Source organism: Cavia porcellus, unplaced genomic scaffold (genome assembly GCF_034190915.1).
Source record: "Cavia porcellus strain 051 isolate PalLab524CR breed Dunkin Hartley unplaced genomic scaffold, mCavPor4.1 scaffold_25, whole genome shotgun sequence".
In the NCBI taxonomy this organism is placed as follows: Eukaryota; Metazoa; Chordata; class Mammalia; order Rodentia; family Caviidae; genus Cavia; species Cavia porcellus.
In genome coordinates, this window is record NW_026947508.1 from 16,415,888 (window position 1) to 16,429,019 (window position 13,132).

Sequence of the window (13,132 nt, forward strand, 5' to 3'; positions counted from 1 at the left end):
GAAACGGGGGCTGCTACGACCAGGCAACGCTACAGAGGTTTGAAGGAATGGGGGATGCACCAGGCATGTTCATGGAGGAAGAGCACTGAAGGCCACTGCAAAGGATCCTCAGGCCAGGAGGTCAGCTAGATTCCTAACCATATTATTATCCCACTCCCTTGGAGGAGGCAGGTGTGGCTCGGAGGGAGGAAGGGACAAGGCCAGGACCCAACACTCTTTCCTGGCCAAGCATCCAGGGACCACCGTCTGGGGACCACTAACAGGGATGGGATAGAGAAAAGCACAGATTGCCTTTGAGTCCAAGTGTGATTCTCTCCAGCCTGGCTGTGTGATCTCAGAGAAGTCATCTCTCCTTGCTGGGCCGCTATGCCCCCACTGCTCATGGACCAGTAAGGCTTGCTCTATACACCTCCCGGGAGATGGCAAGGGGACCCAGATGCTGGGCAGTACCTTGGGCTTCTATGGCATCTTTGACTCAAAGCTCCTCCCACACAGAGATGAATGCAGGTACAGACCCTACCTGCCTAAAAAGCCCACTGTTGGCCCCAAGGGTTTGCATCCTCCCTATGCCTGTCTGGGCTGTGGCCTCCCTCAACCCCAGGGCCCAGGCACACCTCTGTCCAGGTGGCAGACATGGCCCCTGGGCCCTAGGTCCAGTGCAGGAGCAGCTCCCTGTGCACCCAAGCAGGTGGAGGCCCACGAGCAGCCTTTGTTACCAGGGTATCAGGTCAGGCCAGCCCTCATGGGCACCAGGCCAGACTGAGGCCCAGCCAAGTGCAAACAGCATGCCCGGCACCCAGCTACAGGCGTGTTAGAGCGGGCAGGCTGCCACTGCCCCCGTCACAACAAACCATCCTTTCCACCCTGCTGAGGGGTCCAGGCAGCCAGCACCCCTGCTGGAAGCTGGGGCAGCACAAGGGGCAGGAAGTCCTCTCTCCTCCTCTGGGAGTAGGCATTGAGAATCTCAGAGCCTGGACACAGCACCAGTTACCAGCAGCTAGAAGCGGAGGAGCAGAGCCAGGCTGCAGAGAGGGTGGGAAATGCAGGGCGACTGGCTGGAGCCAAGTCATGGATTCTTCAGCATTACGGGTGACAGCTGGTGAGGGGAGAAAAAGATTTCCCCCCAGCTGCCATCAAGAAAGCTCAGATGGGCCAGTACCATGAGAGGGGCGGTCTGGCCTGCGCCACCAAGTCCTGGGGTGGCTCCAGATGGGACAGGGGAAGTGGAGGTGACCACAGCAGTGCACATTATGCAACCACATTGCCCCAGACATCTTCCTGCGAGGTAGAAATCATGCATACCTGCATTGTCCCCTAGAGAGGCTACATGTGACCACCCGGAACTTGTAATTGAAATTTATTTCGCTGAATTTTATACTTAATTATATGTGGCCAGCAGCTACCACACTGGACGGTGCAGACTGCACCATCACCAGACCTTGAACTAAGCCAGAAGTGGGAAACTGAGGCTGGCCTGAGGACACATAGCTGATAGGCCACAGAGGCGATCAGCACCGTGCTTCCCACCCTGGGTCATTGTCCATGCTGGAAAGGGACTGGAGGAAATTGTCCATGTGCAGGCGGTAAGGCGGCCCTCTAATCAAGGCGTCAAGTCTCCTGGCTTCTGGCTCGCATTCCGTCTGCTACACCCGTTATCACACGCTGACCAGAAGCTCCGACGGGCTATTAAGAAAGGTCTTTGATTCTGCGGCATGAAGAAAGGGCAGAAAGATGACGGGATATCCCAGCTGGCTGGGAAGCCAAGCCACTGTGAACCGGGGGAAGCTTCAAGGGTGAGGACGCTGGGCGTGGCCTCCCCACCCATCACCTGGGACCCCGCCAGGGCTACCGCCAACAGGAGTCCAGAGCCTGGTCACTGCCCTTTCCTGCTCCTCAGACTCCAGCTGGCATCTGCCCCTCCCTCCTTCACAGCCTCCGCTCTGCCTCTCAAAGGCCTGATCCCCTCGCACAGATGCAGGCCCTAAGGTTTCTTTCTTTTTTTTTTTTTTTTTGTCTTTTTCATTTTTATCGGTACTGGGAATCGAACTCACGACCGCCTGCTTGCAAGGCAGATGCTTATGCCGCTGAGCTAAATCCCCAGCCCCGGCCCCAAGGTTTCTACCTTAGGTCATCTGAGTCAGTGTCTCTGCTCTTCTTTGGGACCAAAGCTCCCTGGGGACAGACACCAGGCTGACTTTTATTCATTAAATACACATTCACGTATATGTACGTATCACATGTATCTTTTAGATACTTCTCAATGCCCGCCAGCTCATGATCAAAAATAGTTACTAAATTAAGCTAGATTACAACATCAGCTCCCAAGTTTGGGATCTCAATTTCTTATGGCTCTGCCTCAATCTCCTGTGACCTTTGTAGGCCAGTCCTTTCCATACAGAGATCCCTACTGTAGATCTCAATTTGTTCATCTGTAAAATGGCTATAGTAGCTGCCCTCCTGGGAGATTATTGGTATTTACCATATTTTATATTCTTATAAAATATGCCACAGTTTCGTATTATTATTGAACAAATATTACATGCCAGACACTTGACAAATAGTATCTTCATGACAACCACACGAGATAGGGATTATTATTATGTCACTATCCTTACTATACAGAAGTAAAAAAAAAAAAAGAGATACTGTAATTCAAGTTAAGTGCTTAGTATAGCATGCAGCACATGCTATGTGTTAAATTAAAACAAAGTTTTTTTTGACACAGGGTCTCTCTGCAGTTCAGACTAGCCTTGGAGTCACTGAGATGTTCCTGCCTCAGCTACCCTAGTGCTGGGATTACCCATAAAATTGGGGTTAAAGTTAGGATACTTCCCCAGGGCTGGGTACACAGTAGATGCTCCTCAAATATTTACTGCCAGAGGACTCAGGCCTGGCATACCAGCAACAACGGGGCAAGGCACACCTTAGTGAAGCCCAGCACAGCCCTTCTCTGACTGTCATCCAAGCCGGGCTCTCTCCCCCTGATCCACGGGGCAGGGCTGTCTTGCCCAGTTGTGTCTGGGGCTGAGGTGATTGGGTGACCCTGGGGAGATGACTTCTGTCCAGCTGTGGCAAAAGAGAGGGCAACCAATACCTTGGACTGTCTCCACACCTGCCGGGGGCTGTGGACAAAGAACTGCTCTGCACCCTATTCCAGAAGGGAAGAGGTGGAGGAGTTGTGGGGTGGGGTTACTATCCTGGGCTGCCTCTCCAGGCTATGTTTTCAGTGTCAGATAACTACAATTTCTACACGAAAGAGATAGCTTTCCAAGACAAAATATAACAAGCATGTGTGAAGAGATGCTTCCCCAACTGTAGCACCCACTGTAATCTCCTGGGAATCTTCTAAGTATGCAGACTGGGACTCAGAAGGTCTGGGTGGGGCCCAGGGGCTCTGTATTTCTGAAGATCTCCCAGGCAAGGCCCAAGATCCTGGTGCACAGAGGCACTGGAACCACACCCTGCAGTGGAGGCAATCCACAGCAACTAGCTATGCCTTTTCTCCCTGTGCTTTTCCTAGAAGAAGCCATCCTCAGTGATAGGAACCTCTCTTATGGCTGCTGCCCAGGCCCAACAGCCTGCCCAAGTACGGGTCCAGAAAGAGGCAGCAGCAGCACCAAGGCCAAGTCTGCCACCCGTCCGTCCTCCCAGGCATCACGCCACCCCAGGCCCCACCCACCTGGAGCAGTGGCCGCAGCTCGGAGGAGCTGGGACACAGCAGCTTGGCCCCTCCACCGACTCCAGGCAAGGCCAGCCCAAAACAGGCCTTGGCCACCACCTCCACTCCCCAGCAGCGGCTTCCAGGGGCCTCCCCTCCATCGCCTTATAAAGCATCCACCCGCAGGAGCTGCTTTTCTCCACGCTGCAGGTTAATTTTAATTTTATGTTGAGTTAATGCCTGTCCTGCCCGGCTGCCTCAGTGAGGGCTTCACACATTCCTTCTGGAGCAACATTACCTAATTTAACCATCACCCCTGCTCTCCAGGGCTCTCAAAATAGCAGCTGCCAGTAGGGGAAAATGCCCTAATGCTATCAAAATAAATATTCTCTCCCTCCCTGCCCCCCGCTCCCCCCCCCCCCCCGCCTCAGCTGGCACCAGCCTCAGGACCCAGCTTGAAGAGGAACCCAGGCTAGGAGAACTGGGGTGGGTCTCTGGTGCCTGGGGGTCACCCTGGACCGCGCGTACTTCCTTCCAGTCCACTCTTACATATCCTTTTCATATGCATCCCTGGGACCTCCCAGTGCCAACCCCAAGCCCTCCAGCTCATCCCCAATATACACAGCTGCCCTGGTTACCTGAAACTAGAATTCAACTTTCACTTTCTCCAAATAGCAAAAATTTAACTACCCAGGTACTAAGATTGGGTGTGTGTGTGAACGCTTCCCACACTTCAGGTGGCTCACACCTGGAAGGAGGGAATTAGTATCACCTTCCTTCAGATAAGGAAGCAGCTGGGGACTGTGGGGTGACTCGCCCAAGGTCACACAGCCCAGAACCCTAACACCCTGACCATATCACCATCCACTTGGGGCTCTCTGCAGGTGGGGGTGGCGGGTTGTGCTAGAAATGTTAGTGTGAGGTCTGCTCCCACAAACCACAGGGGTGGGATTCCAGGGCAGTTCATGCTTTGTTTTGACCCCTTGGATCCTAACTCAGTCCCAGCACCCTGGGGCATGAGCTGCCAGTCAATCTGTGACTCCAGGCGTCTGCTCCCCACCCATGTGCCGGAGCAGAGCTGCCACATTAAAGCAGGGAACACCCAGGCTGCCACCGCCTTGCCCTCTTGCAACCAGTGGTTAAGGAACCGGGAGGGCGGCTCTCTCCCGAACCCAGGGCAATCATTAACCAGGGCAGGGTGGGTGTAAAGCAGGCAGGAGATGGGCCAGCACCCCTAGGGGTGGCTTTTCCCACCTGATGCATCCTGGGGCCACTCTGCAGCCACACAGTGGGTTGATGAGGCCTCTGGCACTGGAGTGGAGAGACTGGCACTGCCACTCAGGTGTCTGGAGGTGGGTGTCAATCTGCTATCACTAGGTTGGGGGCACCCGGTGGTGCGGGAGGATTTTACCAAGTGTCATTTGCTCAGAACCTTCCCTGCCTTGGTCCCCTCCCACATAAGGAAGACAGGAGGGGGGGATGACCTGGGGCTTGCAGTCACCGGGAAGACAAACAAGACCCCTGGGTTTGCAACAGTTCCTGTTACCAAGAAATGCCTATTCCGGCTATGAATGAGCTAGAGCAGGCATCACCATTCCTGCCTGAGAGATAAGGCTCTGAGAGGTTATGCCCCGGCTGGGGTCACAACAGTAGGTGAGAGCCAGGACAATTCCCGCCTTCCCTGGCAGAATTAAATGTACCGGAATTCAGTGGTGGAGGCCCAGAGCCTTTGGCTCTGCCGGGCATGGGAAGCTCTGCGCTCCATGCCAGAGCAGAGGAACCCAGTGTAAGCGACCCAAAGAGGGGGCAGCAGAGAATGTGCCCCTGGTGACCCCAAGCAGTCTCAGGTGGCAGTACAGGTGACTTTTTAGGTTTCCAGCACCCACCAGGGCCAGCGGTGGCTTTTGGGGAAGGCTGCAGGGAGACAGTGGGCCAGCCCCTCCCCCAGGAGGCCAGCCAGCACCTCCAGCCTGGAGAATTCCCCTCAACTGCTCAGGTGAAACCCCGGTGAGGCCCAGGCAGGAGTGAAGCTTTGATCTTATCACACATTCCTGCCCGTGTCCCTGTCCCCTCTCCCCCTCCTCTGCCAGCCAGGGAGGTGGGAAATCAGGTCCACTTAACCCTTTCCTACCATCACAAGCCAAATCCAGGTCTGAGCTGTGCTCTGCCTCTCCGTCCTCACCGGGCCCAGGAAGGCAGGGAGCCTAAAGTGGAGGGGAAGTGGAAAAAAAGCACAGCACATGTGGACCCCCGCCTTCCTTGCCCCCCTCAATGCCGCAGCTCAAGCTCTGGGGACTGCCCATCCTTCCTCAACTGAGATGACCAGACCCAGGATCAATAAATACTCTTCTTGCTCCTTCACAGTGTTCACAGTGCTGGGTGCTGTGAGCTCTCACTCAGCCTAGCACAGGGCCAGCAGGGCATGAATGTTTGCTGATTGAATAAATGATGGAAGATTACACTCAGAGACTAACAATTTGCCTTGCAAATCTTATGACTGCTGGTGTAGTGCTGGCTTGCTAACCAGACAATACCAGACAATGACTACGTCCTTGGCTGGTGGCTTGGCACCAGGGACCCAGAGACCTAGAGTGACCCATGTGAGCAGATCATACGCAATGGGACAGAACAAGTTTCAAGGAGATCTCAGGGTCCAGTGAGGTCTCCATCATTTATTTCAGGATCTGTCAATGAAGGAGGTGGCAGCACTGGAAAGCAGGGTGGACCTCAGAGAACAGACCAACTTCTGGGGGGCAACTCAAAGTCCCCTTTCCTCAGACTTACTTGGTTGTCAAAGAGAAAGCAAAACGCCCATTCTGTAAGTAGCAAAACAGAGGCCCGGGGAGGAGGGCTGGTAGTTGGCTGGCAACGAAGTGCAGGCCAGGCCTTGACCTCTGGCCTGTTGATCTGGTCAGGTGCGGGGTGGAGGGGTGTCTCCTCAGCTGTCTTGGGGACTTCCTCTCATTCTTTGCCCAGCTCTAATGATTCCAGCAGTAAGTGGAGACCTTCCTGCTCTTGCAAACCCAACAACAATGCAGACAATGTGAATCCGGGGTCCAGGGGATAACTCCTGGGCCTTCGACATGCTGCCTACCTCTACCAGCAAATCCCCCACGCTCCTGAAGCCACTTCCTCCTGAAAGCCTTTTGAGATGCTCACACCAAACTGTCTCTTCCTTCTCTGACAATCTGCAGCTGTGTGGACTCCAAGTCATGGGACAGGACTTGTGAGTTCTGTCTCTCTATCAGGACTCAAAACTGGTGCGGTAGGGACTGGGCCCCGGAGGACTGGGACGCTGGCTCCACACCTGGCTCTGGGGTCTTGGGGCATCACTGCTTTCTATGCTACTTCTCATCTGGGAAATGGGCATATGACCCTGGCCACAAAGAAGTGATCGCACAGGTATTAGCAGGATGCCCACCAGCACAAAGTAGGCCCTCAGGAAAAGAACTAACAAGTGAATAAAAATGAATGGATAGAAGGCAAGGATAGATGGATGGATAGATGGATGGATGGACAGATGGATTCCTGAATCTCCTCCCCCTGCACAGGGTTTCTCTAATGACAGTTTTTGACCTGTACGTAGATTCCACGTCCTGCCTGGACCACATGCTTCTGTGTCTTGTGTGTCACCCAGCTCCCAGTACTAAGAGGCCCACAAGCACCAGCAAAAACTCACTGAGCTCCCAACAGCATGGGTTCTCCTGGGAGCTTGGAACCTAACAGGAGGACTCAGGTTCTCGGGGTGGGGGAGCCTCAGTTCCAAGGACAGCCAAATCCATCTCCCTGGGGATCACTATTGATGCAATGGAAGCTAAGTGGCAAAAGGCACCAAAGTACAAGAAGCCAGAGAGGGCTAAACCTGTGAAGCAGACACGCAGCCCAGATCCACCTCCTCCAGGCAGCTCTTCCGGGATTCGTTCTGTCTCTGGTCCCCCATAGGCTGGACCCAGACAGGATGACAAAGAAAGAATGACAGACCTGGAAAGAATGAGGACTTCCTCCAGCGAAAGCTGAGTAACCTGGGCTCCTCTCCAAGATGGATGGACGGGTGGACAGTGGGCCAGCCATCCCGCCCCCGTGCCTCACTTTTCCTCTCTGAAAAGTGGAGATCTGAAGACCACTGTGAGCTCTAAGGAGATGATGCCCCGCAGGAGAGTCCTGTGCCAGGCTGGCCAAAGACAGATGGCACTTTCAGCAAGACAGGTAGCGACCCTCCAGATCCCCGGGTAGAGAAGGGCCTGGCCTCTCCTCAGGGAGCTCTAGGTCTCGGTTCCTCTGGCCCAAGGGTCACCGGAAGGCAGAGGGGGAAAAGAAGAGCTGTTAAAATGACAAGGGCTGGGATTTATGAGGTCAAATCTCAATCTATCAGTCCAGCGAGGGATCCAAGAAGAGGCATGATCCCAGTTCCCAACTATTTGGAAACCAACGGCCAAACATGGAGAGCGATGAGTCAGCTGGGGTGAGGAGGGGGGCTGAGCTGGGCCCTGGGGGAGCAGAGGGCAGGCAGGGGAGGGGGAGGGGAGGGCTGGAGGTGGGCTGGGAAGGGGCCAGAGGCAGCTGGGAATTCCCAGCCCCACCCCAGGAGAGCATCTGTGGGGTCACCCAGGGCCACCTGGAAGCCTTCCCCCGCCCAGCCCCTGGCTGCTTCCCTTCCCTACCAACTGGGACTGGAACAAGATGGACAAAGGTTAAAACCTGAGACATGGAAGTGTCCTGGCCTGGTGGGCAGGGGCCACATCTACCCCACAGCCCAGGCGCAAAGCACAGGAGAGACAACACTGCCCAGGCCTCGAGTGCCCTCTTCTTCCCTAGTTCTGTTTCTGAGGAACCCCGGGGCCTCAGCTGCACAGCCCACCAGCCTTGTAAGGAAGACCGGCTGCAGGCTTGGCCAGAGCTCCTGGGCAAGGTCCTGCCTCACTAGTTGGACCTAAGGGAGGATGGGGCAGGATGAGGTCCCAGGACACGCCCTCTGCTGCTCCCCTCAAGATGTGCCAACATACTTGCTTTGCCCCTGGGAGCAACTCCCCCCCAACTGCTCAGAGCCCACCAACTGCACCACACATCTGGGAAGGGGACAATGTGTCCGCAGGCTCCAGCCTTTCCCAGGCCACACCCTGGGGTGTGCCCCCCTCCTTCTCCCCTCCAGGAAGGAGCAATCAGGGTGGAAGGGTGGACTCTGTCCTGCAGCTGTGGCCTTGGTGGGGGAAGGGGGGCAGTGACAGATCAGTTGCAGTTGCATCTGGGGCTCTGAGCCTGAGACAGAGGGGTAGAGGGAACAGGCCAAGGGAACTGGATGATCCCACTACCCAAACTTTCATTCAACAAGCCCAGGGGTCTGTGGAGAAGGTGTGCCATGGGGCACATGCCTGTAATCCCAGCACTTGAGAGGATGAGGCAGGAAGATTGCTTTGCATTCAAGGCTGGCATTCAAGGCTGGCCTCGACTACCTAGTGAACTACCTATGGAGATCCTATCTCAAAAGGCAAACAAACAACAAACAATAAAGAATATTATTATGCTGGCCCTCAGCAGGAGCAAGACCAACAACAGATCAGCGAGCTATAGAACACCGGCCACATTCCAGGCATATCCACCTGGTCATCTATCTCTTAACCACCAGAAATTAGGCATTCACACTCCACTTCACAACTGAGGTTCACAAAGAAAAAGCACCCTGCCCAAGGTCAAGCCAGACAGGGCTGCTGTCAGAGCGCTCTGGTAGAGGGGGCATTCCCAGCCTGTCCCACCTCCTCCGGGCTGCAGCAGAGACCAGCGCTGGAGGGCCAGAGAAAGCCTCTTTCCAAGCCTCAGAAAGAGCTGCGGGCTTCCTCAAGGGCATTACCAACCATATTCAGTGGACAATGTTCACCTGTTCACTGCCTCGCATTAGGTAAATGGCAAAGAAAAAGCCCGAGTCCTGTGCTCACGGGGCTTCCTATTAAATGCACAAACTTAGAAGCCAGGAACTCAGGCTGTGGGATTCCAAGGACTCAGGACCGGGGACTCCACAATCGGACACTCAGCAAGCACCCTTGCACTCTGGCACGGGTCAATGCAGGGCCCTGGGCTGGTCTCTTCCACACTTCCCCGCACCATCAGCCACCCCCACCACCCTTGCAGCTGCTCATCTATGTCTGAGCAGTGCAATTCTCCCGGATGCTCGGGCCTGAGACTGTGGTGGACGTTCTCTGAGACTCCTGTCTTCCCATCTCATGCTATGCATACAACCCATCAGCCAACATCGTCAGCCCCATCTTCAAAATATGTTCAGGATTCAACCTCTGCTTTCTACTCCATCGCCGAGGTACAAGATGCAGTCATCTCTGGCCTGGGTTGTGGCCTCCTTCCCTTTGCCCTTGGCTCTCCACGCAGCAACTAGAGCGATCCTGCTCAACATGCAGGCTCATTAACAACTTTGCTCTCACACATGCTGTCCTGCCACCAACTGCTTTTCCATCAACATGCAAGCACATTCTGACCTCCGGGCCTTTGCACAAGCCACTTCCCGAAGTGCCCCTCCCTAGATGTCTGCAGGACTCTCACCCTCCCTTCCTCCAGTTTTCCTTTGGTTCAATGTTATCAGGTTTTCCTGACCCCTTGCCCTACTTCATCATTCTCTAACCTCTTCCCTGCTTTATTTTTCCTTCCCAGTACTTACCACTGTGTGGCATATTTTATTTATTGCCTGTCTTCCTGTACGAGCTATAATGCAAGTTACAAGAAGGGAGAGAAACTGACTTTTTCGCTCTCTGCAGTAACCTTAAGTCTAGAACAGACTCAGATGAATAGAAAATGCTTCATGAATATTTGTTAAATGAGTTTTTAAGTCTAACACACACCTGCATGGCCATTCATTTATTATTTAATGCACACTGCAAGCCCACACGCACCAGACCCCCTGAAAATGCAGAGAGCACCAGGGCACCTTCCTCCATGCCACAGGGAAAGGGCTCCAGTGGGAAGTTGGGAGCTGGGCCCAAGGACATCTCTGGATGCCCCCAGGGATGCTGTGAGGTTCCTGCAACCTGGCACAAAGGGGCACCATGGAGAGGAGGAAAGCGCTATTCTGATGGTGGCTAAGACTGGAAGGCCCCACATTCCCAAGCCTCAAAGAGCAACCTTGTTCTCAAGTCTGCCATGCGGATGACCCCCGCCCCACCACCCCCAAGGGCCGCGAGCCACACCCCTCTCAAGGCAGCTATTGACACAGTTCCGACGCCACCAGGCCTGGCAGTAAGCTGGCGGCTCCCCGCGAATCAAGTTCCACACATACTTCTGGGTTTCAGTCAGCCTGCTCTGGGCGCTGGGGCAGCCAGCCCCAGCCAGCCTTGGGAAGCAGGAGGGGGTGGCATGGCCAGAGAGGCCAAGGGCTGGGTAGGGGCAACATTCCAGCGGGCCAGGACCCCCAGCCAGCTGCCCCCTTGCAGGCAGAAGCAGTATCCAGGTGGGGAAGGCCGGTGGGCTAGCAGTCCCTTGGGAGCTGACTGCTTCTCTGCTAGTCTGACCCTCACAGCTGGGCCTGCAGCAGGGAGGAGCTAACAGGCCAGGGCTGGGAGCCACTCCTTGTGGTCCCCTGCGGTCTGAGGGTCCACAGCCCATGTCTGGGCTCCAGGGAATCTCCTCTGATTCACCATCCAGATCTTCCCACATCCTGGGCAGCCCCTCCCTCCCAGCCTCTCACCCCAATATTGGTCAGCCCTGCGGGCTGCAGAGCCCGGCCCCAGCCTCCAGCCCCAGGGAGCAGCCCAGGAACCCAGGGAGGGCTCTACAGCTGCAGGCCGGGAGGGGGCCCCCCTCACCCCATTGACCTGGCTCCCTAGAAGCCCCAGATTCATTCAACAGCCTATACACACTCAAGAACCTTTTAATGAGGACATTAATTCATTAACCAACTGCAAACGACTGCCCTAGAATCCAGGTCCTACACTCCTACCACCACACATGTCCCCAGGAGGCCCTTTGGACACCAGGACACAGCCACCCTGATCTTCAGTCCCCAACCGTTCTTGCCTGGGGTGGCCCCTGTGCTACTTGGGGCCATAGTTTTGACGTACATAATCAATCAGTAGTGACCTTGTGTGTGTTCCTAGGGGAGTGTGTGTGTTAGTTACTGAACCCTGGGCTACCTCCCAGCCCCTCCCTTTCTTTTTTCTTTCTTTCTTTCTTTTTTTAGACAGTGCCTCACTAAGTACTTGAATTGCACAAGCTGGGATTCTCTTGCTTCAGCCTCCCACAGTGGCAGGATTAAGGCACCCACCACCACATTTGGCATCAGTGACGTTTATCAACATTTACTGACCGCTGGCCACAAGCAGGTGAAACTGTAGGCAAGCAGTCCGGAGAGCTTCATCTGCCTTTACAACGTGGCTCTTCCGTCAATATGTGAGTGCCAACGTCACGGAGCAAACTGCTTCACCTCTCTGTGCCTCGAGACACAGGAGACTTCTGTGTGGAGCCTCGGGCCACATAGGAAGCAACAGCTTGATACATTCGACAAATATACTCCCTGAGCACTCGCTTCCTCTCAATTGCTAAAGAGGTGACGATGAACAATGACAGGTCTTGTGCTTACGGAGTTTAAATTAGACAGAGGACACAGACCAGTGAAGGAGTATGTGTCAGAAGGTGACGAGAAGCACGAACAAGGGGCGGGGCTTAGCTTAGTGGCAGAGCACATGATTAGCATGCGTTAGAGCCTGGGTTCAATCTCCAGTATTGGGAGGGAAAAAAAGTGGGAGGTCAGAGGATGAGCTGTGAAGGCACACAGACCTCCAGAGGCGCCTGTGGATTTAGGGACAAGAATTCCAGGTGGAGGGAACAGCAGATCCAAGGCCCTGGGGTAGGAGCAGTTCAGTGTCAAGAAACAACAGACTGATGCAGGTGGAGAGCAAGAGGGGGCAGTTTGCAGGAGGTGAGACGAGAGGGGTGAGCGGAGAGGGTCTGAGCCGGCCGGGTCTCTCATAGGCCTCTGGGCTGCGTGCAGCCGGGAACCCAGACCTGATTCTCAGCAACAAGGGGAGTGTGGAGCAGGCAGCAAGAGTGAGGTGCGGACTCACTGAGGAGCGTTTTATCATCTGACCTAGCACCCCAATACCTCTCGCCACTACTACCCTGAACCCAGTTACCTCCTGCCACCTTTCTTTTACAGCGGGCCTTGGGCCCACAGATCCTAACTTGCCTACGCTCAGCCGAAGAACAGGCCCGGGCCAAGCCAGGCAGGGCCTCAAAGACTCCTTAGAGGCCGGGTCCTTAGATTAAGAGTGTGTGGGGGGGGGGCGAGAATCTCTGCTTCTTCCCACCTCTGCCTCACTTTGTGGACACACCTACAGCTCCCTCCTTCAGGAACCCACAGGACACTCTCAGGGGCAGCCTGGGGGACGGGCAGCCTGCTGTTTGGAGGAGAGGGCTGAGGTAACGCCAGGAAAGGGAGGCTCCTGCTCCCGCCAGCAGCCTCCCCACCTCTCCTCCCCT

General features: G+C 55.0%; 1 protein-coding gene and 2 long non-coding RNA genes across 6 annotated transcripts in view; 1 reads left to right on the top strand and 2 right to left on the bottom strand.

Moving 5' to 3' along the window:
- The window catches only part of Hspg2 (heparan sulfate proteoglycan 2), a 96,815-nt gene that overhangs the window by 81,045 nt on the left and 2,638 nt on the right, over nucleotides 1–13,132 (bottom strand). The window lies entirely within an intron of this gene.
- Nucleotides 1,357–4,850, bottom strand: LOC106027970 (uncharacterized). Its single transcript, XR_001201545.3, has 2 exons — nucleotides 3,680–4,850; nucleotides 1,357–1,705 (listed from the first exon to the last, which is right to left on the bottom strand). It is a non-coding gene; the product is annotated as an uncharacterized LOC106027970 (long non-coding RNA).
- Nucleotides 4,863–12,150, top strand: LOC134472946 (uncharacterized). 2 transcript variants are annotated; one of them, XR_010042987.1, is made up of 3 exons: nucleotides 4,863–5,010; nucleotides 6,340–6,476; nucleotides 11,835–12,150. It is a non-coding gene; the product is annotated as an uncharacterized LOC134472946 (long non-coding RNA). The 2 variants fall into 2 exon arrangements; XR_010042986.1 differs by lacking the exon at nucleotides 11,835–12,150 and adding an exon at nucleotides 6,635–7,168 and having other exon boundaries at nucleotides 4,864–5,010.